A 23005-nucleotide genomic window follows, 5' to 3' on the forward strand; every position below is an offset into this window, starting at 1 on the left:
CATACAAATAGCTCACTATTCCGGGAATCGCGAAATAGGCAGCGCCTTTCTCGTTTGCTGCAGATAAATCTCCGTGCAAGTCTACGTTGGCGGCCATGAGATCAGTAACGAGACGCCGCGAATCTGTGTAAAAAGTGGGAATCACTGTCACGTTGTAGGAGGTCAATGCGTGCAGGATGAAGTCAGACTGCCAAGGATTACAATTCAATCGTCCTCGAGATCTTTGATCACTGCCGATGCAAGCGACGCGGATCTCTGCGTTTTTTAACTGGGCTCGTCTAGGTGATGAAGAATGAGTCATTATAGAACTCGAGATGCAACCTCTGGAGTACACTGATAGCAATCCTGAATGGTCATTGCGCGATGTATTGTATTCAATATTTCTAGATTTCGGGAGGCCACAGGGAAACTCCCTTACCGTTGAAGATGACACATGGTGATTCATGACGCCCATCTCCCAAGGGCTGCCCCGAATAAATATCCAATCTACCAAGTAGAGAAAGACCGGAGAACGAAAGGTACGAGCCAGGCATGTCGACGCATTGGGTCCAAGACTCGTCACGAGCAAGTTGGTTCTGACACTGCCGGCAACGTTTTTTGTGACAACTTTCTGCAGTCCCGCACTCGGTAAGGTCCACAAGGTCACTGGCCACGGTAGCTTGAGCAGCAAGGAATGGTCTGTATACTGACGCTCACAAGCAACGAGCGCTACTTCATCTCTAGACAATATGTGAGAAGAAAGTGCGGAGATTATAACATCGCTTTCATTTTTAGACACACTGTTTAATCCTGATGCACTTTCAAATACTCCGCATAATGTCACAAGAGTCGTTATAGCGTTCACAATCATTATCACCGTCTCTCATATATGAGAGACGGTGCAGCTGAAGTTTAATATGCAGTTAGAAAATATCTACACTGTCATGTCCTCACATTGCTTTTCGTGCTAAGCGCAGTCGGTTTAAAGTAACGCACATCTCATCTTCGAACGCAGTCGAGGTACGCTTACGAATATTTCTTTGGGATGTGAGTGATGCTGTGCGCGGCCGTTCTCTTCCAGGCGCCGATTCCAACTCCTTTGAAAGAAGTGGCAACAGGCTGTGTTTGACGCATTGCTCCAAGATAGATGGCGTGAGGTACGTTTATGATGAAAAGGCGCAAGGTGTAAAGTAGTCGCACTGCCGGAAGTCGACGTAGGTGATTGTCGTGGGCAAGTATGCCCCGGGTAAACCGCACTGCACGCGTGACAATCGCTTCTATATGGCGCCTGCAGTCACATACTTCACTGATGAAAGTGTCCGCTAATTCTGATTGATTCCTTGACGGCTTCAGGGCTTTGTGGAAGTGACAAAGGACTCTCCTCTTTTGAGAGGGACTCTTTTGACACAGTTCTTCATTGACAATATGCTAGAGCTCATGCAGGTCGTCCTCGGTCATGTGCGGGATGATCGATCTTGCACATGTCCCCGTTTTCAGAGCCCTCCACAAGAACAGCAATGACAAAAAAGTGGAGAAAGGCCGCACCGAACAATGCAATCCAACTTATATGATTTGGGGTCAGAAACTGTCAGAAGCAGAAATTGAGAGAAAGAATGGCAGTTTAAAATCGGAAAATCGGGCAAACGGTACCACATATGTTTCTTGCCTCAGCGGAGGCATTTGGTGGACATCATGATGATAAAACGAAGACGGTGGTTCAGTGCCCACGCGTGAAGTGCCATCAACAGAAGAAGAATCTCTAGATGCTGCCAGTGAAGGGTGTACAGGCTGCGAAATTCTTACAAAACACAACTCAGAAGATGTTGCAGTATATGATAATTTGAAGGCAGGAGACTGATTCACCCCATGATTCCAATTTCCTCCACGCCGTCTCGATGAGTAAATGCTAGCAAAGACGGTGGTATCAACTGCCTGGTGGTACTTCGCGTGCATACTGCTTTGTTTACACCGTGTGCACTTAATGGCGTAATGGTAGAGTGGCCAGCGGTACAATGTATTGATCATAGCTAGCGCCGGCAGACGGTGCCAGGCAAAAGGAGCCCTGTACTTTGTGTCCGCGTCTTCATGGCTTTAATTGTGGGGGGAGAAATACAATTTAGCCCTCAAATGGCACACAAGCTGTGCTATTAAAAATGATCACAAACGCGCATCGGGTGTTCAAGCCCGTCACGAACAGAATGGAATTGAACAAAAACAGCATGTGTGTGTCCTACTTTCGTTCTTGAGGGGGCGGGGGGGGGGGGGGGGGGATTTGGGACATCCTACAATTTGCAATTGTAGAGGGTCCAGCGTGCTGGCATGCGAGCTCTTGCTGCGCAGAAGATTTCTTTTCAGATTTCCCCCTGATCCATTTTGTTACACGGCACTGCCAATTAAGTTGCAGTGACTACAGTCCGGTAGTCAATCAGCAAGGCACCGAAACTCTTTATTGCGCTTACTTGCGCCCCTCAAAAGAACTGTAGAATTCGGCGGCTGCAAATAGAAGTAAACATGCTATGTTGGCGTCGAATGCCAATTTAAATTTGAATCAGGGATATGAACATCAAGATAACGCCGGTAAGGGCAATTATAACGATCAGGCAGGGGCTCCGGAACTTCTTTTTGAGTGGGAGGGCAAATTTTGCCTGGTCGTAATTGTTATTGTTTTCAAATCATTTTTATTTTATTTCTATTTTGTTTTTATTTTATTTATTTTAACATTTTATCTAAATTTTTATATAGAATTTAGCCCGAAATTTACACTTTTTAAATTTATGTTTACGCAATTTGAAAGCATGTTTTACCTCTAACGAAGAATGAGGCCTTATTAGTTCGCAAATATGCCCTTCTAAAGCACTATCGCACTTCATACTTCTAAAATACTCATTACTATACTCACTCGATATTACCAACATGATGAAGTTCAAGCAATCGAAAAGTTGGTTCGAGAGTTTTCTAGCTCAAAGACCAAAAGAAAGGATATACGAGTATATAAATAGAAAACGTCAGGGAGCCAAAACAACGTTGTTTAAGGGTCCTCGCTGGTGAGGGTGGTCCATCCCGAACTAATATGGGAGTAATTACTCAGTGACGTCCACCCAAGCGCAGCCATACTGCCACAAAGGAACACTAAACAGATTTCTCAGAAACTTCGTAATTAAAGAAAAATTCGTCCTGATCCGGGGATCGAACCCGGCACCACCGCCCTTCCGGGGCAGTCGCTCTACCGACTGAGCTAACCAGGACCATAACTAACCAGCCATAAGGCTAGAAAGAAAAGCTAAACAGCTTTGAAAAACTCATCCTGATCCCGGGATCGAACCCGGCACCACCACCCCTGGGGGATTTCCCTAAATATTTGACCAACACCACGAGTTATAGATCAATTCACTCTCACCCTACCATCTGATCTGCTAGCCGTCCTGGTTAGCTCAGTCGGTAGAGCGACCGCTCCGGAAAGGCGGTGGTGCCGGGCTCGAACCCCGGATCAGGACGAATTTTTCTTTAACTACGAAGTTTCTGAGAAAGCTGTATAGCTTTCCTTTGTAGCCGTGTGGCTGCGCTTGGGTGGATGCAATGAGTAATTACTCCCTTATTACAATCTACTCCACCTTGGGGGTTTCCCCTATGTATTTGACCAACACCATTCCCACTTCGAGTTATAGATCAATTCGCTCTCGCCCTACCATCTGATCTGCTGACCGTCCTGGTTAGCTCAGTCGGTAGAGCGACGGCCCCGGAAAGGCGGTGGTGCCGGGTTCGATTCCCGAAGAAGGACGAATTTTTCTTTCAATACGAAGTTTCTGAGAAAGCTTTATAGCTTTTCTTTGTAGCCGTTTGGCTGCGCTTGGGTGGACGTCACTGAGTAATTACTCCTATATTATATTATAAGCTTATGTCTCAGAAAAGGCGACATGACGTCATTCCCAATGCCACACAAATACACGGCCCCAACAGCAGAACCGTTTTGTAGCCGTATGACTGCTCTTGGGTGGACGTCACTGAGTAATTACTCCCTTATAAGAAATTTACTCCACCTTGGGGTATTTCCCTAAATATTCGACCTCCATCTCGAACTGCATCAAGTAGTGGCTCATTATCAAGTGAGCTGTTACTTCGACCGTGTGCAAAGGCTAGCAACCGTGTCAAGGTCATACAGCAATGACAAAGCTAACTGACGTCTTTACGTCCCAAATTGTGTATTTGTAATGCAACTGCGCTGTGGCTATGTAAAATAGCTGCTTTACCTTGCTTCTTTATAGTGATGCAGGCCTTTCCTAGGTGTCCACGCCGGTAGCAATTAAATGTTGCACGTAACTTCTTGAAACCGGCATGTCTGTATTTTCTTCGTCAAAGCTAGCACTAACAGCGGCAAATTTTTGTAAGATTTTCCAAACTTACCTTCGTGTTGTAGTTCTGGTTGTGCGAACGGCTTGTCTGGTGCGCTGTCTCGATGGCTCACCAACATGCTTTCTAGAACGCGAGGTCCTGTTCAGCGAACCGGCGTAGGCTTTGTCACGAAGCATGAACTTCAATGGGAACATAGTCGTGTTAACAAGCGATAGCGACGACACTGCTCTGGCTAACTGTTCGGCAGTGTTCCACAGTTGCAGCCATGTTACAGTTCTCCCTCCAACTAGTCTCGTGATTGGAAACCATCACTCTGCTGTCTTCAGATGACCGCGGGTTAAAAATGCTTCTTCAGTGTAACTACGATGGTGTAGCAGACCGCGGCAGCTGGCATGCTTGGCTGGACCACGGCGCAGGCGGTGTTGTTCGTCTCCTCTTCGCATAGCTTGAGCAAGTGCACGGATTCTTTTCTGGGCGCTGACCGTGACATCAAAGCCGAAGTAAAGCCGTTGAATTCTGGTATTTGCACGGGAAACGGGAGCATAGCCAAGGTGTTGCACTTAACGCTGCTTAACGCTGGACTCTGATCTGCTTCCGTTGACTTCACAGCAGTCATTTTTCGGATGCGAGGAAACTACTTGTTTACACTCGTGTATACGGTACATGTTTCGTGCACGCCCGCTACGGGGTGCATCGATGCCTTTCACGTCCGAGGCGAAAGGCATCGCTCTTCTCACACCTTTGAATGATGTACAAAACGTCTCAAGAGAACGCCGCCCCGTAGTTAAACATTCAGAAGATGCTGACCACAGAATAAATTTCGAAGAAACGTGCATCCTGAAGACCGAGACCAATTATCGGAAAAGACGTCTTTCGAATCATGGCATATACAGATGACCACAAACATTGTCAACCAGACAACAGGCAGCCTTCCTGCTGTGTACTTACAAGGTCTTCGCTCCTCCCTGGCCACTTCACAGACGAAAACAAAAAAAGACGCCAGCGGGGATCCCTGCACCTGCGGCACCGTGACTCATGATAGGTTTAACCCCCTCTTCCTAGGGTGCCTCGATGCGCGCCCGAGAGAGCGGGCGCGCATCTAGGCACTCTACCTCTTCCTTCTTATTTCTTTCATGCCCATCTCTTCCCCTCCCCCCCCCCCCCCCCTCCCCTTTTAATCGCCTCTCTGTTCCTTTACTTATAGCTGCACCACGCCCCGCGTCATGTACCGGTAAAGAAGGAGCCGAGCTGGCTCCGAAACGTTAGGTTTCTGTAAAATAAAATGATGGGTGGAGAATGTTTCAAGTTTCACTCAAACTCAACACAACCCCTCCGCCCACCCTGCGCCTCTACATCTGGTCCCAAGTCCTGCCAAGCAGGCCAGCTGCCGTGACCTTGCGACGACATGAGCAAGCAGTGCAAGACATTTGAGGGGCGAGGATTTCAATAGGCTGCTGCAGGATAAAGTATGCGTCATGCACGGCCACGCAAGTTCCGCGGAGGGCAAGCTTTGGCGCCAGGTGTAGTAGGTAAGTGCATTGGGAAGATGTCCTGGTTGTAGATGGAGGCGTATCAGGCTCCGCTCTCCGACAGTGATAACGACCCTGGCACTACGGTGCCCGGGCTTGGGAGTCGGGACGTCCCTGCTGAAGACTCACAATGCGCGAGCTGAAGCCCCATCCTCTCCATATCACGGAGTCACTGCCCTTCTCCTTTCCAACCCCCTTGTCCCTTTCTCCACGCCGCCGCGGCCCCCATCTTTGGATCTATATAGTTTCCTTGTGACTGCAAATGCCTTACTTTAAGTCAACGGCGGATATAACAGAGATGGCATTGATATTGGCAGACGCTCGTTATATTTTCTTTTCAGAGCCTATAGTTGAAATAAAGATATTTCGAAATTCGATGCATCGAAAGAGCGGCTTATTCGCACCCGTAACATGTGGTGCTGTACCTCCAAGCCTCATTTTTTTATTCCTTGGCCTTTCATTGTTCCGCCAAAAGAAGAAGTTGGTGAAGAATGTTTATCGTCAAACAGATGCATAAGTTAAATTGGTTCACAGGAAGGGAAAGGCGCAGTAACTGTCACACTTGCTCTGTGGACACCCGAACCGCGCCGAAGGGAAGGGAGGAAGGTGGGAATGAAAGTGGAAAGAGAGAAAGAGGAGCCGTAGTGGAGGGCTACGGAGTAATTTCTACCACCTGGGGATCTTTAACGTGCGCTGACATCGCACAGCACACGGACGCCACAGATGCATGCACTAATTTGGACTTCGCTTCTCTGTCCTGCTGGATCAGGAAAGGGGCCGAAGACTTCCCTGCAAGTAGAGGCAGATGACAAAGGGCAGCCTTCAGAAGTAGCAAACTTATTTACTTATTTGTTCATTCATTTATTTACTTCTTTTGCATACTTGAAAAAGGATTAAATAATATATGTGTGAGAACGTAACAGATCCAGGTAACCAAAAGTAGAAATATGAAACCCCCAGTTTGCGGCTTAAACTTGATAGTCCCCAAGTGCATATACATGCGTAAGCCAACTGCTTTACTAGACTTAAACTCCACCCCCTTCCCGCCCCTTTTCTCCAGGTGACCACAGACATATATGTGGGCACACATGAGAATGAACTGTGCAGTCGCGAGCTGTTTTATTTTGTTTTGTAACGGCGCCGTACATCCAGGCTGAAATGGTTCTCTACTTTCATGAGGAGGATGCTTCCGTGGGAAGGAAGGGGTCTGATGTGTCCCTATGTAATTTTTCAGGTCGGAACGAAGAATTGTTTTTGTCTACCGCCGCTTCGTTCAGCCGATCAAGTGCAAGCGGCCGGTGTCTTCCGCGTCATATCACTACCGCCGCTCGGGGGACCTAACTGACTCCTCGGGAGCACAGTATTACCATTGTTGTTCTTAAAACACGCGTTAATTCGCAAGACGTAAGATCATAACAGCCCAAGGTGAGCGGCGCGCGGGTATCTGTGTTCGTTCAGTTTGACTACATATTGCCGCGAAATAATAATAATAATAATAATAATAATAATAATAATAATAATAATAATAATAATAATAATAATAATAATAATAATAATAATAATAATAATAATTGGTTAACAGCAAGGGGAAGGCGCAGTGTCTGTCACACGCTCTGTGGACACCTGAACCGTGCCGTAAGGGAAGGGAGGAAGGTGGGAGTGAAAGTGGAAAGAGAGAAAAGAGCCGTAGTGGAGGGCTACGGGGTAATTTCGACCACCTGGGGATCTTTCACGTGCGCTGACATCGCACAGCACACGGACGCCACTTCGTTTCGCCTCCATCGAAACGCAGCTGCCGTGGTCTGGTTCGAGCCCAGGAACTCCGGCACAGTAGTCGGGCGTCTTACCACTGCACCACCCCGGCGGGGCTGCCGCGAAATCTCCCCTAAGTTCTCCCCTAATGGGGCTGGGGCAGGTAGGTCGCCGCTGCTTGCGGCGGGGGCTAGCCTGCCACAAAATTTTTATCTGTTGTAGGCTGTCATTGCACCCGCCACCGTTTTGATGGTGGACGACAGCTGTTGTTGCGGCGCGCGTCTTTCTCTCCCTCTTCTTTTTCTTTCTGTTCTCTTCTGTCTGCGCGAGGCAGCGGAGGGCCCGTGTATTTTCTTTTCCTTCTTCCTACAGCCACAACAAATACAAATCTTGAAGATTTGCCACGAAATTTTCAAAACTGTATTTGTTGTTTTTTAACAGAAGCCGGCACGCGGGCTTATCACTGTGCTCCTGGCACGCGTATCAATTCTGTATCTAGTGTTTGTCCTTGCTCAATTTCGCGATACGACGCGTTATCATTTTCTTTGTCGCGAGCGATGCGCCGAGATCTTTCTCGAAGATTCCGATCACTTGTGTATGTTTCTGCAATGTTCCAGGTTGTGCTAGTAGCAGTTTGCGACGTAATCTAGATTGTTCTGAGTAGCCTTTAAATTGCGTTGGCGAGTGTGACGAGCATTCTTTGTTCGACGATCGACGAGAATATTTGTTGCTATCGCCGCCGCCGAATTGCTGAGTTCTTTTGCGGGCGTAAGTCATCCCAATAAAGAGTTTCTTCAGTGCAATCACAGACTCTTCATTTGTGCCATCGACCTTGTCACCACCACGTGACATCTGGCGGAGGTGCTGCCTTTGATCTTTGAAGCGAAGACCCCAGCCTTGTTCCTGTCGCCCTGGAAGACCAGCCTATGGGTCACCGAGCCAGCCGCCGACTTCAAGGCCTACAACCCGAACACGGTCTGCTGCCTGACCCCGTTCGACTCCGGAAGGCATCAACTTTGGAAATGGCCCAGTCGACAGCACCAGTTGTCTTCGTGCAGCCCCGGGAGCCCCCAATCTTCCAAGGATTTCCCAGTGAAGATGCGGAAGACTGGATGGACCTTTTCGACCATGTGGCAGAATTCAATGGCTGGAACGACGCCGCGAAACTCAGGCAACTCTACTTTGTTCTTCAAGGACACGCCGCGAGTTTGGTTCGAAAATCATGAGGCAGCTATGAGGATTGGGAGATTTTCAAGGAAACGTTTTGGCTGCCTTTTCAAGCGTCGTCCGAAAGGAAAGAGCCCAGGCCCTCCTCCAGTCAAGACTTCAACTCCCTAACGAGCCTATCCTGGCGTACGTTGAGGAGATGAAGCGCCTCTTTCGCCGCGCCGACCTTAACATGACCAAAAGCGAGAGAGTCAAATTTTTAATGCGCGGCGTTAAAGATCGCTTTTTGCAGGTCTTGTTCGAAATCCGCCAAAACCCGTGGCGGAATTCGAAATGGAAGCGTCTACCATCCCGAAGACGTTGGACATCCGGATGCGCCACTACGAGCGACCACTTCAACCAGACTACTCAAGCCACTACTCCAGTGCATCTGCAAGCGGAGAGAATCCTCGGGACCTCATCCGAAAGATCGTGCGAGAGGAGTTCCGCCGATTGCTGCCATCATCACTACAACCCCAGGTGGCGACGCTCGCGGACGTCGTACGTCAAGAAGTCCAGCAGGCACTGGGCGTTCCTCAAGCGACGACTCCGACGGCTCCAGTGCATGAATCAGCAGCGATGAACTATGCTGCTGCATTACGTCGTCCTGCACCCCGACGCGACTTCCCAAGCCGACGCGACCTCCCAAGCCCTCGTGGCTACCATTCTGCCCCCGAAACCCGCCCCTTGGCCCCCGCCTGCCAAGTCTACCAACGATCTCTAAGCCCCAGGAAATACGACGCCTGGAGGACATCTAACAACCGACCGCTCTGCTTCCATTGTGGTGAGGCAGGACACATCCTCCGTCACTGCCCTGTTACAACCAAGCATCCGCAATTGCGCGCTCTATTGTTCGCCTGTGGGCATGGATAAGTTTTGTGAATATGTGGTGATGGTCCAATGGCTCTAAGTGAGCCTGTTTCCAGGAATCCTGTTTTGTAAGCATGTTTTGCTTTGTGGACAACCTGCAAATGCCAAATTGACCCTGTCAAGAGAACGTCTGGAAAAACACAAAGAAACGTCCCCCTGCGGGAAATAGCAGGAAGTGCTTTCTTTCTTTTGTTCACCCTTCCAGTCGAGAAGTGCTATCCTCCAGAGATGAACGCCTCCTATCCAAAGGAGACGACAGAGTGACATGTCCGCTGACGTGCAGGACAATAAAGGAGCATGACTCATACGGCCATTAAGTGATTTCCCGGGAATGCAGGAAAGATTTGCAATTGTCGAAAAGGGACCATGTTGGGAGCCCTATGCGGCGCCACGTGCACTCGGGTTTCTGAGAAGTAAAACCCCTTGTCAGAACCAGCCTGTGGTTTCTTAGCTGAAGAATAGAAATGTACCTCCTCTCCTCGCCGTTCCCAAGCTTTTCCCGCCAACAAGTGATCACGCCCAACGAATGAATGCCGGACCAGTCAGTGCTTCAGACCATCAGTGCAGTGATGTGTTCGATTGGATGCCGATACCTGAGGGGCGTGCCCTGGATTTGGTTGGTCAGCATCTTCAGAGAGGGGCTGGACATAGGGGGTTTTTAAGGACGCTGCAGAGCACGAAATGTCGCTCTGGGCCCTGGGTAAACGGCTCATCCAGTCGCTTCTCGCTATGAACTCTTAACGCTTGCCATTTTGCTGATGTACCCTTCTTTTTCGTGTAAATATTGTAAATAAGTTTTCTCAAAGTGCCATTAAACCTGCTTGTACATATTTCACCAACTTCGAAGATTCAATCCTACTTCAACCCCGAGTCTCTGCACGCTACCAAGTGAAGGCCGGGTCGCCATAGCCCCAGCGTCACGACAACTGGTGGCAGCGGTGGGATCTGAATCTACAAGCCACAACATCTGATGACTGGAGGTGGGATCTGAATGTACAAGCCACAACATCTGATGACTGGAGGTGGGATCTGAATCTACAAGCCACAACATCTGGTGATTCGAGGTGTATCAGAATCTACAAGCCACAACATCTGGTGATCGGAGGTGGCATCTCAAGTAACAAGCAGGCGCAACAATCGGCCAACAAGAGAGCAGCTCGGAACATCGATCGCATGTGTGGGTGAGTGCTTGGCTTTTCTTCTGATGTGGACCAGGTTCTAGAACAGGGTTAGATTTTAGAACTGGTAAAAAGAGTGTGGAAACGCCTTTAGGTTTGGTAGTTTGCACTGTTGTTTTGGAAGTAGCCGACACTCGGAGCGATCATGGACCTACAAAAGCTGCAGAAACCGGAACTGTTGCAATTGTGTGAGGAATTGGGAATTGATACAAGTGGTTTGGCACGAAAACCTTTGATTATAAAGGCAATCACAGATTTGGGAGCCGATGATGAGGAGCTCAGTGAAGCATGGAACCTCATCGCCCAAAAAAAGGAGCAGCTCAGACAGCAGAAAGAGCGGGAAAAAGAGGAAAAGAGGCGTGAGCGTGAACTTGAGAGGGAAAAAGAGGAAAAGAAGCGTGAAAGAGAAGCAAAAAAGCTGGACCAAGAAATTGAGCTCCGGAAATTAGAACTAGAGTTGAGCAAGAGGTCGGGCAATTGCCCCCAGCTAGCGGTACCTCTTCTCAACAAGGAGGCAGATTTCAAGATGTCAAAGTACATGCAGCCATATGTGATATCAGGGGATATCGGTCTCTATCTGGCTAACTTTGAGCGAACCTGCGAAAAACTGTCCTTCCAGCGAGACACGTGGTCTCAGAGATTATTGACGGTTCTGCCCTGCGAGGCAGCGGAGGTTGTCGCGCGGCTAAGCAAGGAGGACGCGGACAACTACGAGAAGGTCAAAGCTTGCCTTCTGAGAAAGTATAGGCTTAGCGCCGAGGCGTTCAGACAACGTTTTCGGAAAGCTACTAAGTCCAGGGACGAGAGTTACCCTGAATTCCTGTACAATTTAAGAGTTAATTTGGGCGAGTGGCTAAAGAGCACAGATTCCTACAGTGATAGGGACGCTGTAGTCGAGCGAATTCTTTTGGAGCAGTTTTATAACTGCCTCCCAGAAAAAGAAAGAAATTGGTTACAGGACCGAGGCGAAATTAAGTCGGCAACTGAAGCTGCCGAACTTATTGAGGAGTATGCTTCGCGCCGACAATTCAGCAACCCAGCAGTGGATAGGCCCCGCAATCCCAAGTTCAGTGTGAAAAACCGTCAGGAAAGGCACTTTGCTAGAGTTGGAAACGAAGAAATGAAGGTTTCTTCAGGCAAATTCCCTAGAAAGGACGGCAGTGAGAAAAGTGGGGAAGTGACCAACGTGCAGAACACAAAGAATAAGCTTGAGGCTAGGAAGCCGCTCACATGCTTTAGGTGTAATGAGCAGGGTCACATTGCCGTCAACTGCCGGAAAGAAAAGATTGCTTTCTCGTATGTCAGGGACTGCGATGAAAATATGCAGCTTTTAGAACCCTACCTGCATGACCTAGTAGTCAACGGGAAGCCTTGCAAGGTACTGCGCGATTCGGCCGCAACGATGGATGTTGTCCATCCGGCGTATGTATCGCCTTCCGACTATACAGGACAGTGTGCATGGATCCGACAGGTAGTTGAGGAACAGAGTGTGTGCTTGCCGATCGCGAACGTGGTCATCGAGGGCCCTTTCGGCGAATTAACAACCGAGGCTGCCGTTTCAGGAAAGCTTCCTAAGTGCTATCCGTATTTGTTCTCCAACAAATCGGACATGCTGCTGCGAAAGAGGGGCATCCTTTTCGGAGACAGAGTTGTGCAAGCCTTAACACGTTCAAAGGCGCGAGAACTAGCTACACTGCCCATTCCAGAAAAGTCCACAGCGGAGGAAACGGCAGTTAAAACAGTGGTAAATGCGGAAGATAGCAGGTCAGAAAACTTTGAGAGCGAGGCATCTCAGATATGTCAACTTGAAAGGGAGCTTGATGAGACGCGGAATGAGGACGTTCTTGAGAGTAACCTCTTGCCGCCAGTGTCTAGTAATCTCACGAGACTTTTAAGTGGAACCCGAGAGGACTTAGCTATAGAGCAAGCCAATGATCCCAAGATACAGGAGATAAGGGAGCGCCACCGTGCCACTAAGACAGCAAACAATATTTCTTTCGAGATGAGAAAGGGAGTGCTGTATCGCTTATTCAAGGATAAGCGCGGAGTAGAGCGGGACCAATTAGTCGTTCCCCAAAAGTACCGCGGAGACTTACTGCGACTTTCCCATGGCAGCTCGTGGTCATGTCACCTTGGAATAAAGAAAACAAAGCAGAGGCTGTTGCAAGAATACTATTGGCCTGGATGTTTTAAGGACACGGAAAATTTTGTACGGTCATGCGACACGTGCCAGCGGGTTGGAAAGGCGCAAGATAAGTGGAAAGCTCCGATGGTGTTAGTACCAATCATTACCGAGCCGTTTCACCGGTTAGTAATAGATGTAGTTGGGCCACTTCCTGTGACAGAGTCAGGGTACCGTTATATCCTCACTATGTTATGCCCAGCCACAAAGTTTCCAGAGGCTGTTCCGCTGCGCGAGGTGACGTCCGAGAGTGTAGTGGATTCGCTGCTGTCAGTGTTTGCACGAGTTGGATTCCCTTCCGAGGTCCAAAGTGATCAGGGTAGCGTTTTCACGAGTGTCCTCACCACCTCATTTCTCGAGCGATGCGGCATTAAGGTAGTGCATAGCTCGATCCATCATCCGCAGAGCAACAGCGTAGAAAGATGGCACTCTGTTCTCAAACGAGTCCTGAGGGGACTGTGCTATGAAAACAAGCGCGAATGGGATACCTGCCTGCCTGCAGCGCTTTTCGCTTTGCGGTCAGTGCCGCACGAATCCACTGGATTTAGCCCAGCCGAGTTGGTGTACGGAAGGTCACTGCGCTCACCTTTGCGAATGGTGCGCGAAGCCTGGGAGGGGCGCGGAGAAGACCCAACAGTAGTAGAATTCATTCTGAACCTCTTGAATCGCTTACATAACACTAAGGAACTCGTTGAGGCCAGCATGAAGTCAGCCCAGGCTCGTTCCAAGGTGTACTATGATAAGACAGCCCGTCAAAGGACGTTTTGTATCGGGGACCAGGTGATGTTGCTGAGAAGTTCAAGGCAGAATAAGCTCGAAGTACAGTGGGAAGGACCGGCTGAAGTCGTTGCAAAGCTTTCTAACACTAACTACGCAGTGAAAATTCCCGGTAGGCGTAAAGAAGTGCGCATTTATCATTGCAATCTTATGAAGCCTTATGTGCAGAGGGAAGCCGTGGTAAATCTAACTTTAAACCTTCCCGAGGAGATGGGGGACAACTTGATTTGCCTCAGCGGAAAAGGAAGCAACGCTCAGGAGCTTCTCAAAAAGACGGAGCAGAGAGGAGAACTAAAGAAATCCCAGCTGTCCGATCTGGGCGAAATAATAACAGAGTTTGAGTCCTGCTTCGTGGACAGGCCAGGCAGGACTGATTTGACTGAGCACGATATTGAGCTGACTTCAGACGTGCCAGTGCGATCAAGGTGCTACCGATTCTCTCCAAGGCAAAGAGAAATTCTGGATAGGGAAGTAACTCGCATGCTGGAATTGGGAGTAATAAAACCCTCGGAAAGCGATTATGCTTCGCCTATGATCTTAGTAGAAGCTCCAGGTAAAGACCCTAGGCCTGTGGTAGACTACCGAAAGCTAAATTCTCTCACCAGGGATCAAGTGTATCCTATTCCGAATATTGAGGAGAGAGTAGAACAGGTCAGTAGAGCGGCATATGTGACTACGCTGGACCTTACTCGAGGATACTGGCAAGTACCGCTCACTGAGCGCGCCAGCAGATACGCGGCTTTCGTCACTCCGACGGGCAGCTACCAGCCAACAATGATGAGTTTCGGGCTCAAAAATGCTCCATTTTGTTTTTCCCGACTCATGGATACGGTTTTAAAGGGGTGTGAAACATTCGCGGTGCCTTATTTGGACGACATTGCGGTTTTTTCCGACTCATGGGCGGACCATATGGTACATCTAAGAGCTGTACTGAGCCTTTTGCGTCAAGCTGGACTAACCGTAAAGGCCGAGAAATGTTGCCTGGCAAGGGCGACCGTGGACTACTTGGGTCACAATGTAGGTCAAGGTTTCAGGAAACCCAGCGAGATTAAGATTTCTGCGGTAGCAGACTACCCGCGGCCGAGCACGAAGACGGAAATTCGAGCATTCCTGGGTCTGACTGGGTACTACAATCACTACATCCCTAACTATTCAGCTTTGGCTAGCCCTCTGACCGACGCTCTCCGCAAGACAGAACCGACAAATGTAGTCTGGGACGAACAAAAGGAAGCCTCCTTCGTAAACCTGAAGGCTGTGCTGATTAGCCGTCCGGTATTGCGAGCTCCAGACTATGACCGAGAATTCACGGTCCAGTGTGATGCCAGTGATCGAGGGTTAGGTGCTGTTCTCTGCCAGAGAGATGACGACGGTAATGAGCACCCCGTGCTCTACTTGAGCAGAAAACTGAGTTCTAGAGAGAGGGCTTATTGCGCGTCAGAGAAAGAATGCGCTTGCATTGTATGGGCCATTCAAAAATTGCAGTGCTATCTTGGAGGGGCCAAATTCACCGTAGAGACGGACCATTGTCCCCTGGCTTGGCTGCAAACTGCGACATCGAAGAACAGTCGCCTTCTTAGGTGGAGCTTGATTTTACAGCAGTACAATTTTGAAATAAGATACAAAAAGGGGAAGTTAAATGGGAATGCGGACGCGCTTAGCCGCTCTTTCTAAGCGGTCCGAGATGTTCCTCACCATGTATCCAAATTGATAATCAGGTTTTTTTTTTTTTTTCGTGCGCTTGTATAAGTGTGACTATGTAAAGCAGCACGTTTGGTTTTCTAGGAATACGTGGGTCCTGAACGTCTTGAGAGTGGGCTTTTCTCGAACAACAATGGCAGTTTTCTTTTGACCTGGTCTCTTCAGACGGGAGCCGAGTGCTTGCTTCGACATGTGGTTGAGTTTCAGACAGCTCGAGCAATTTGGCCTACAACAATCAAGACAACGCGACAAGCAACAGCGAGCTTCAAGCGTTCACGTGCAGACCATTAAGTCGTCTCTTCATGCAGCAGCTGGGACTGCTGCCCTCCGAGACTCTTCTGGCGGGGGAGGAGGCTGTTACAACCAAGCATCCGCAATTGCGCGCTCTATTGTTCGCCTGTGGGCATGGATAAGTTTTGTGAATATGTGGTGATGGTCCAATGGCTCTAAGTGAGCCTGTTTCCAGGAATCCTGTTTTGTAAGCATGTTTTGCTTTGTGGACAACCTGCAAATGCCAAATTGACCCTGTCAAGAGAACGTCTGGAAAAACACAAAGAAACGTCCCCCTGCGGGAAATAGCAGGAAGTGCTTTCTTTCTTTTGTTCACCCTTCCAGTCGAGAAGTGCTATCCTCCAGAGATGAACGCCTCCTATCCAAAGGAGACGACAGAGTGACATGTCCGCTGACGTGCAGGACAATAAAGGAGCATGACTCATACGGCCATTAAGTGATTTCCCGGGAATGCAGGAAAGATTTGCAATTGTCGAAAAGGGACCATGTTGGGAGCCCTATGCGGCGCCACGTGCACTCGGGTTTCTGAGAAGTAAAACCCCTTGTCAGAACCAGCCTGTGGTTTCTTAGCTGAAGAATAGAAATGTACCTCCTCTCCTCGCCGTTCCCAAGCTTTTCCCGCCAACAAGTGATCACGCCCAACGAATGAATGCCGGACCAGTCAGTGCTTCAGACCATCAGTGCAGTGATGTGTTCGATTGGATGCCGATACCTGAGGGGCGTGCCCTGGATTTGGTTGGTCAGCATCTTCAGAGAGGGGCTGGACATAGGGGGTTTTTAAGGACGCTGCAGAGCACGAAATGTCGCTCTGGGCCCTGGGTAAACGGCTCATCCAGTCGCTTCTCGCTATGAACTCTTAACGCTTGCCATTTTGCTGATGTACCCTTCTTTTTCGTGTAAATATTGTAAATAAGTTTTCTCAAAGTGCCATTAAACCTGCTTGTACATATTTCACCAACTTCGAAGATTCAATCCTACTTCAACCCCGAGTCTCTGCACGCTACCAAGTGAAGGCCGGGTCGCCATAGCCCCAGCGTCACGACAGCCCGTACAGGCGGATCGGCACGTGGTTTCGCTGTCGACGCCCCACGACCCCGTCCTAGCGAGCGACCACAGGAAATCAACGACTTCCTGCGCAGCGGAGAGCACTCGCCGCCAAGGTGTCTGTCACGCTCCCCATCGCCGTACAATGCCCGATTTGCGTCGCCGGGCCGTGGTTGCTTGCAAGGACGGTTTCCCCCGTAGGGGAAACTAAAGGCAGCAACCTTTGGAGGTGAGGTTGCTCAACGGCGCAAAGACGAAGATCCTCCGCCGCCGACGACCACTAACCACTACGCAGCCATTTCATTACCGCTCCGCACGACGACATCGACGACAACACGACCAGAGTGGAAGCCGACACCGCCGCCCAGCGAAGTAGTCAACGGTATGCCCCGGCCATGACCTGAAGAAACGACGGAGCCGAGATCGGACACCAAGGCCCACGTGCAACGCGAGGACGCGAATAAGCGACCTTGACGTTGATGTCGACGGTCGCAGAGTCACTGCCCTAGACACCGGAGCTGACTATTCAGTCATCAGTGGGCCGTTAGCCTCTCAGATCGGGGAAGTTACCCCCGCTTGGGATGGCCCGCTGATTCGCATCGCAGGTGACAACCTGATTACTCCATCAGGACGATGCACTGCAAGAATAACCGTACATGGGAGTACTTACCCCACCAGCTTTGTGGTCTTGCAGCAGTGCTCCCGAGACGTGATTTTAGGCATGGACTTCCTAAATGAACATAAGGCTATCATCGACCTCCGATCCAAATTCGTCAAGCTCTCTGCAGACAAAGTCATACCTGCTACGACGACTTCGACGCAACACGTCGCTCTAAACGTCCTCGACGGAGAATTAACCGTACCGCCCCGATCAAGCGTCGCAGTCAGCAAAGGTAGCGCAGACATCGAAACCGCTGAAGGCATCGTCGAAGGGAATATCCAATTGCTCTGGGAACGAGGTGTCGGCATCGCGAAATTCCGGAGAGGACAAGCTCAGGTACTGGTAACAAACATCACCGAAGAATATCGGCATCTCAACAAGGGCACGACGATCGCTTTTTTCGGCAAATTAGCGGACCTCAAAAACTTATTCGCCCTCCATGACCAACCACTGCAAAACGCACCGTACCAATCCCGTCAGCCCACATTTCACATCAGCCCGGCATTGACCCACAGCAGGAAAGACCAGATTCGCAGTCTTCTTCGAAGCTACAGGGAGTGCTTCTCGTCATCATCGAAGGTACGACAAATGCCACTGGCCAAGCACCGCATTATAACGGAAGAACACGCCCGACATCTGCGCCAAAGCCCTTATCGTGTATCGCCGCGAGAACGCCAGGCCATTCGCGATCAAGTTGAGGAAATTCTGCATGATGACGTAATCCAGCCATCGAATAGACTCTGGGCGGCGCCAGTCGTTTTGGTGAAGGAGAAAGACGGCACACTTCGCTTCTGCGTTGATTACCGCCGTTTGAATAAAATAACTAAGAAGGAGCGGCCCTACTGTGGGAAATAAGTTTTACCAAACCAAAATGTCTACCGCTTCCCCGCATCGACGACACTCTCGACCGGCTCTGCAATACAAGGTACTTCTCATCGATGGACCTGAAGAGCGGATATTGGCAAATTGAGGTCGACGAAAGAGATCGCGAGAAGACCGCATTCATCACACCGGACGGCCTTTTTGAGTTCAAGGTGATGCCATTTGGCCTCTGCTCCGGACCAGCCACGTTTCAACGAGTAATGGACACAGTCTTGGCAGGCTTGAAGTGGCAAATTTGTTTGGTATATTTGGACGACGTTGTCTTCTCGTCAAACTTTGAAGACCACGTAAAACGACTGCAGGCAGTGCTGGAAGCCATCAAGTTATCGGGACTAACGCTAAAAGCAGAGAAGTGCCACTTCGCCTACGAAGAACTGAGGTTCCTAGGTCACATCGTTAGTAAGGATGGTGTTCGCCCAGACCGGGAGAAAACAGCTGCAATCACACAATTCCCCCCGCCTGTCGACAAGAAAGCTGTGCGCCGATTTCTTGGGTTTTGTGCGTTTATTATCCACGATTTGTCAGAAACGTTTCGCTCATCGCCGAACCGTTGACGCAGCTTACAAAGGCTGACGTACCTTTTAAATGGGAAGCACCGCAAGGAGAAGCCTTTGACGAACTCAATCGCAGCCTGCAGTGCCCTCCTGTACTTGGCCACTTTGATGAAAACGCCGAGACCGAAATTTACACCGACGCGAGCAGTGTGGGCCTAGGAGCCGTTCTCGTCCAGAAGAGTGCCGGACAGGAGAACGAAATCGCCTACGCTAGCAGGTCCCTCACAAAAGCCGAAGCCAATTACTCGAAGACCAAAAAAGAGTGCCTCGCGATCATCTGGGCCACTTCTAAGTTTCGTCCATACCTATACGGCCGACCATTCAAGGTGGTAAGCGACCATCACGCGCTCAGCTGGCTGGCTAATTTTAAACATCCCTCCGGCCGCCTTGCCAGATGGAGCCTACGACTTCAAGAATTTGACTTGACTGTAGTCTATAAGTCGGGCCGGAAGCATTCCGACGCAGACTGCTTATCCCGCGCTCCCGTCGATGCTCCCCCGAAGAACGACGACGACGACGCCTTTTGGGGACCGGTAAGAGCCAGCAGTTTCGCAGAACAACAGCGATCAGTCACTGAGCTGAAAGCGCTGGCCGATTACTTAGAAGGAAAGACCGCTTCCCCTCCTGGTGTGTTCAGGCGATATTTATCATCGTTCGCGTTAAGCAATGGCCTCCTCGTGAAGAATAACTTCGCACCCAACAGGACCGCGCAACTTCGTGTAGTGCCTAAAAACCTCCGGCAGGAAATTCTGCAGGCGTTGCTTGATGAGCCCACAGCAGGCCATCTCGGATTTGCACGCACGTTGCGTCGAATCCAGGAGAAGTACTACTGGCCGCGACTGCCTGCCAAAGTTCCCCACGTGAAGACATGTCGCGAGCGCCAACGATGTAAGACGCCGCCTATCAGACCAGCAGGACTACTAAACCCGATTCCGCCCCCAGACCTGCCTTCTCAACAAATTGGGATGCATCTGCTCGGCCCCTTTACAGCTTCGTCTATGGGTAACAAGTGGATCATCGTGGCCACTGACTACCTTACCCGTTACGTCGAAGCAAAAGCACTGCCCAATGGAACCGCGGCAGAAGTTGCCAATTTTTTTGTCGAGCAAATTGTCTTGCGACACGGCGCCCCAGAGGTGCTCATCACGGACAGGGGAGCCGCGTTTACGGCAGAGTTGACGCAAGTCATCCTGGAATACAGTCATACAAGCCATCGACGAACAACTGCATACCATTCTCAGACCAATGGCCTTACGGAGCGCTTGAACAAAGCGATCGCGGACATGATCGCCATGTATGTCCACGCTGAACACAAGACCTGGGACGCCATCTTGCCGCACGTGATCTTCGCGTATAACACGGCAGTCCAGGAGACGACCAGAGCGACCCCGTTCAAGCTTTTGTACGGCAGGGAACCCACGACGACGCTCGACGCAATGCTACTGCACGTAACCAAAGAGGACAACCTTGACGTCGCCGCCTACCTGCAGCGTGCAGAAGAAGCCCGACGACTCGCACGGCTGCGTATTAAAGGGCCACTGTCCAGGTAAGGCCCTTTTAAGCAAAGGAGCCCAGTGTTACGATCAGGTACCGGAGATAATCTGTGCAAAATGCTACAGGGACACGCGCGCCGCAAAGCATCGAAAATACAATTCAAAGCTCTCTCATGCTCTCCTTTAGGAAGCCAGCTTCTCCGTTTCCTGCGCTGGCCCGACGGGCCGCAGTAATAACGTGCGTACCGCGAACGACGTCCATTGGTCCGTCTCGCGGACTGACGGAAGGATGGGTGTCTACCGCTCGCTGCGCGCTTTTCCCTCGCCACGGCCAGACTGAATCCAGCGGCGCGCGCTCCCTCGGCAGTTTTTTTTTTTTTTTTTTCGCGCTCGCAGAGTGCCACGCTCCACCTCCCGCCAAACGAGGAGGAGGAAGGGGAATTTGTCTTGCGGAGGCTAGACGACCTCGGGCAAGAGAGTGAAAAACCTTTGCGAGGAAATGAAAGGAGAGAAGCATGGCAGAATCGGGCGATTGCGGTGGCTGTAACTGCGTTATTAGTCACTCTTTTCAAAAACATTTTGCGGCCTTGCGTTCTAGGGGCGAAGTCTCACAGTCACAGGGGAAGAAAATATTTTCGACCGAAGGGTGGACAGTGGGCCTTTAAAGACCAACAGCGCACCGACAGTCGACATACAACTTACGACGACGCCACGCAGAGTACAATCCAGGATACCAAGTGTGGGTTTGGACAGGCGATGTTTTTTTAAGGGGGGAGTAATGCCGCGAAATCTTCAAAACTGCATTTGTTGCTTTTTAACAGCCACCGCCGTGCGGGCTTATCACTGTGATCCTGGCACGCGTATCAATTCTGTATCCAGTGTTTGTTCATGCTCGTTGTCGCGATACGACGCGTTATCATTTTCTTTGTCGCGAACTATGCGCCGAGATATGTCTCGAAGATTCCGATCACTTGCGTATGTTTCTACAATATTCCAGGTTGTGCTAGTAGCAGTTTGCGACGTTATCTAGATTGTTCTGAGCAGCCTTTAAATTGAGCGTTGACGAGTGTGACGGGCATTCTTTGTTCGACGATCGACGAGCACGTTTGTTGCTATATCGCCGCCGCCGAGTTCCTTAGTTCTTTTGCGGGCGCGTCACCCCAATAAAGAGTTTCTTCAGTGCAATCACAGACTCTTCATTTGTGTCATCGACCTTGTCACCACCACGTGACAATATTGTCACGTAGCCGTTTAGGCCCGTAACCAGAAGGTTGGGTTTTAATCGGGGGTTGAGCTAGCAGGCGCAGAAGAGCAGGGTCGGAGCACCGAGAGACGGCAGCTAACTTCAGCTTCTTCTCGAACGCCACGGGGCACTTCTTCGAGTCCGTACACGAGACTCTCGATGAGCCGCCGCCTAGCGGCTGCTGTTGCACACGCTACATTACCCCCCTCTCTAAAAAAAAATAAATGTCAACTTGATGAATTCGAAAGCAGAGATAAAAAAAAATAAAGCAAGAAACATGCGATAGGCGGTGCGCTAATTTCCTCGCGAAAAGTACGGCTTCATGCGCACGACATGGACAACCTCGGATTTCTGCTGGCGACGAGTAGAAGAAAAGCCGTCCGGAAGCACTTCGTACGTGACGTCGCTCAGCTGACGGAGCACTTTGTATGGGCCAAAGTACTGCTTCAGAAGTTTTTCGGATAGTCCCCGACGTCGAATCGGAGTCCAAAGCCACACTCTATCGCCCGGTTCGAAAGTCACTACACGGTGGCGGTGATCGTAACGCTGGGCGTCTCGACCTTGCTGGTTCCGGATGCGTGCCCTCGCCAGCTGTCGTGCTTCTGCGCGTTGAGTGAAATCCTCGGCGCCAACTTCGTGGTCACGGCCGTCGTGGGGCAACATAGCTTCGAGCATTGTCGAAACTTCGTGGCCATACAATAAGGAGAACGGCGTCATTTGCGTTGTTTCCTGCTGCGCCGTGTTGTACGCAAACGTGACGTACGGCAGGACGTTATCCCATGACCGATGTTCAACATCCACGTACATGGACATCATGTCGGAGAGAGTTTTGTTCAGACGTTCTGTTAAGCCACTAGTTTGTGGATGGTAGGCGGCTGACCTGCGATGGGTAGTGCCGCTTAGTTGCATGACAGATTCCAGCAGCTTGGCAGTGAAAGCAGTGCCCCGGTCCGTTATTATAACTGTCGGGGCGCCGTGCCTCAGGACGATGCGTTCGATGAAAAATTTCGCTGCCTCGATTGCTGTACCGCGCTGGAGAGCCTCCGTTTCAGCGTAACACGTGAGGTAATCTGTAGCGACAATTATCCACCTGTTGCCCGAATCAGAAATTGGAAAAGGACCCAACAGATCCATGCCAATTTGTTCGAATGGGTATCTTGGCACTTGAACAGGATGCAGTAAACCGGCGGTTTCACAGGCGGTGTTTTCCGTCGCTGGCAATCATGGCATGTCCTCACTTCGGGTCAGAGTTCGAGCATACCCCAGGTGACCCGCGGTGGGCTCGTCATGACATGCCTGTAAGATTTCTTCGCGAA

The sequence above is a fragment of the Amblyomma maculatum genome, chromosome 6 (genome assembly GCF_055883805.1).
Source record: "Amblyomma maculatum isolate TAMU_Amacu chromosome 6, ASM5588380v1, whole genome shotgun sequence".
Taxonomy (NCBI): Eukaryota; Metazoa; Arthropoda; class Arachnida; order Ixodida; family Ixodidae; genus Amblyomma; species Amblyomma maculatum.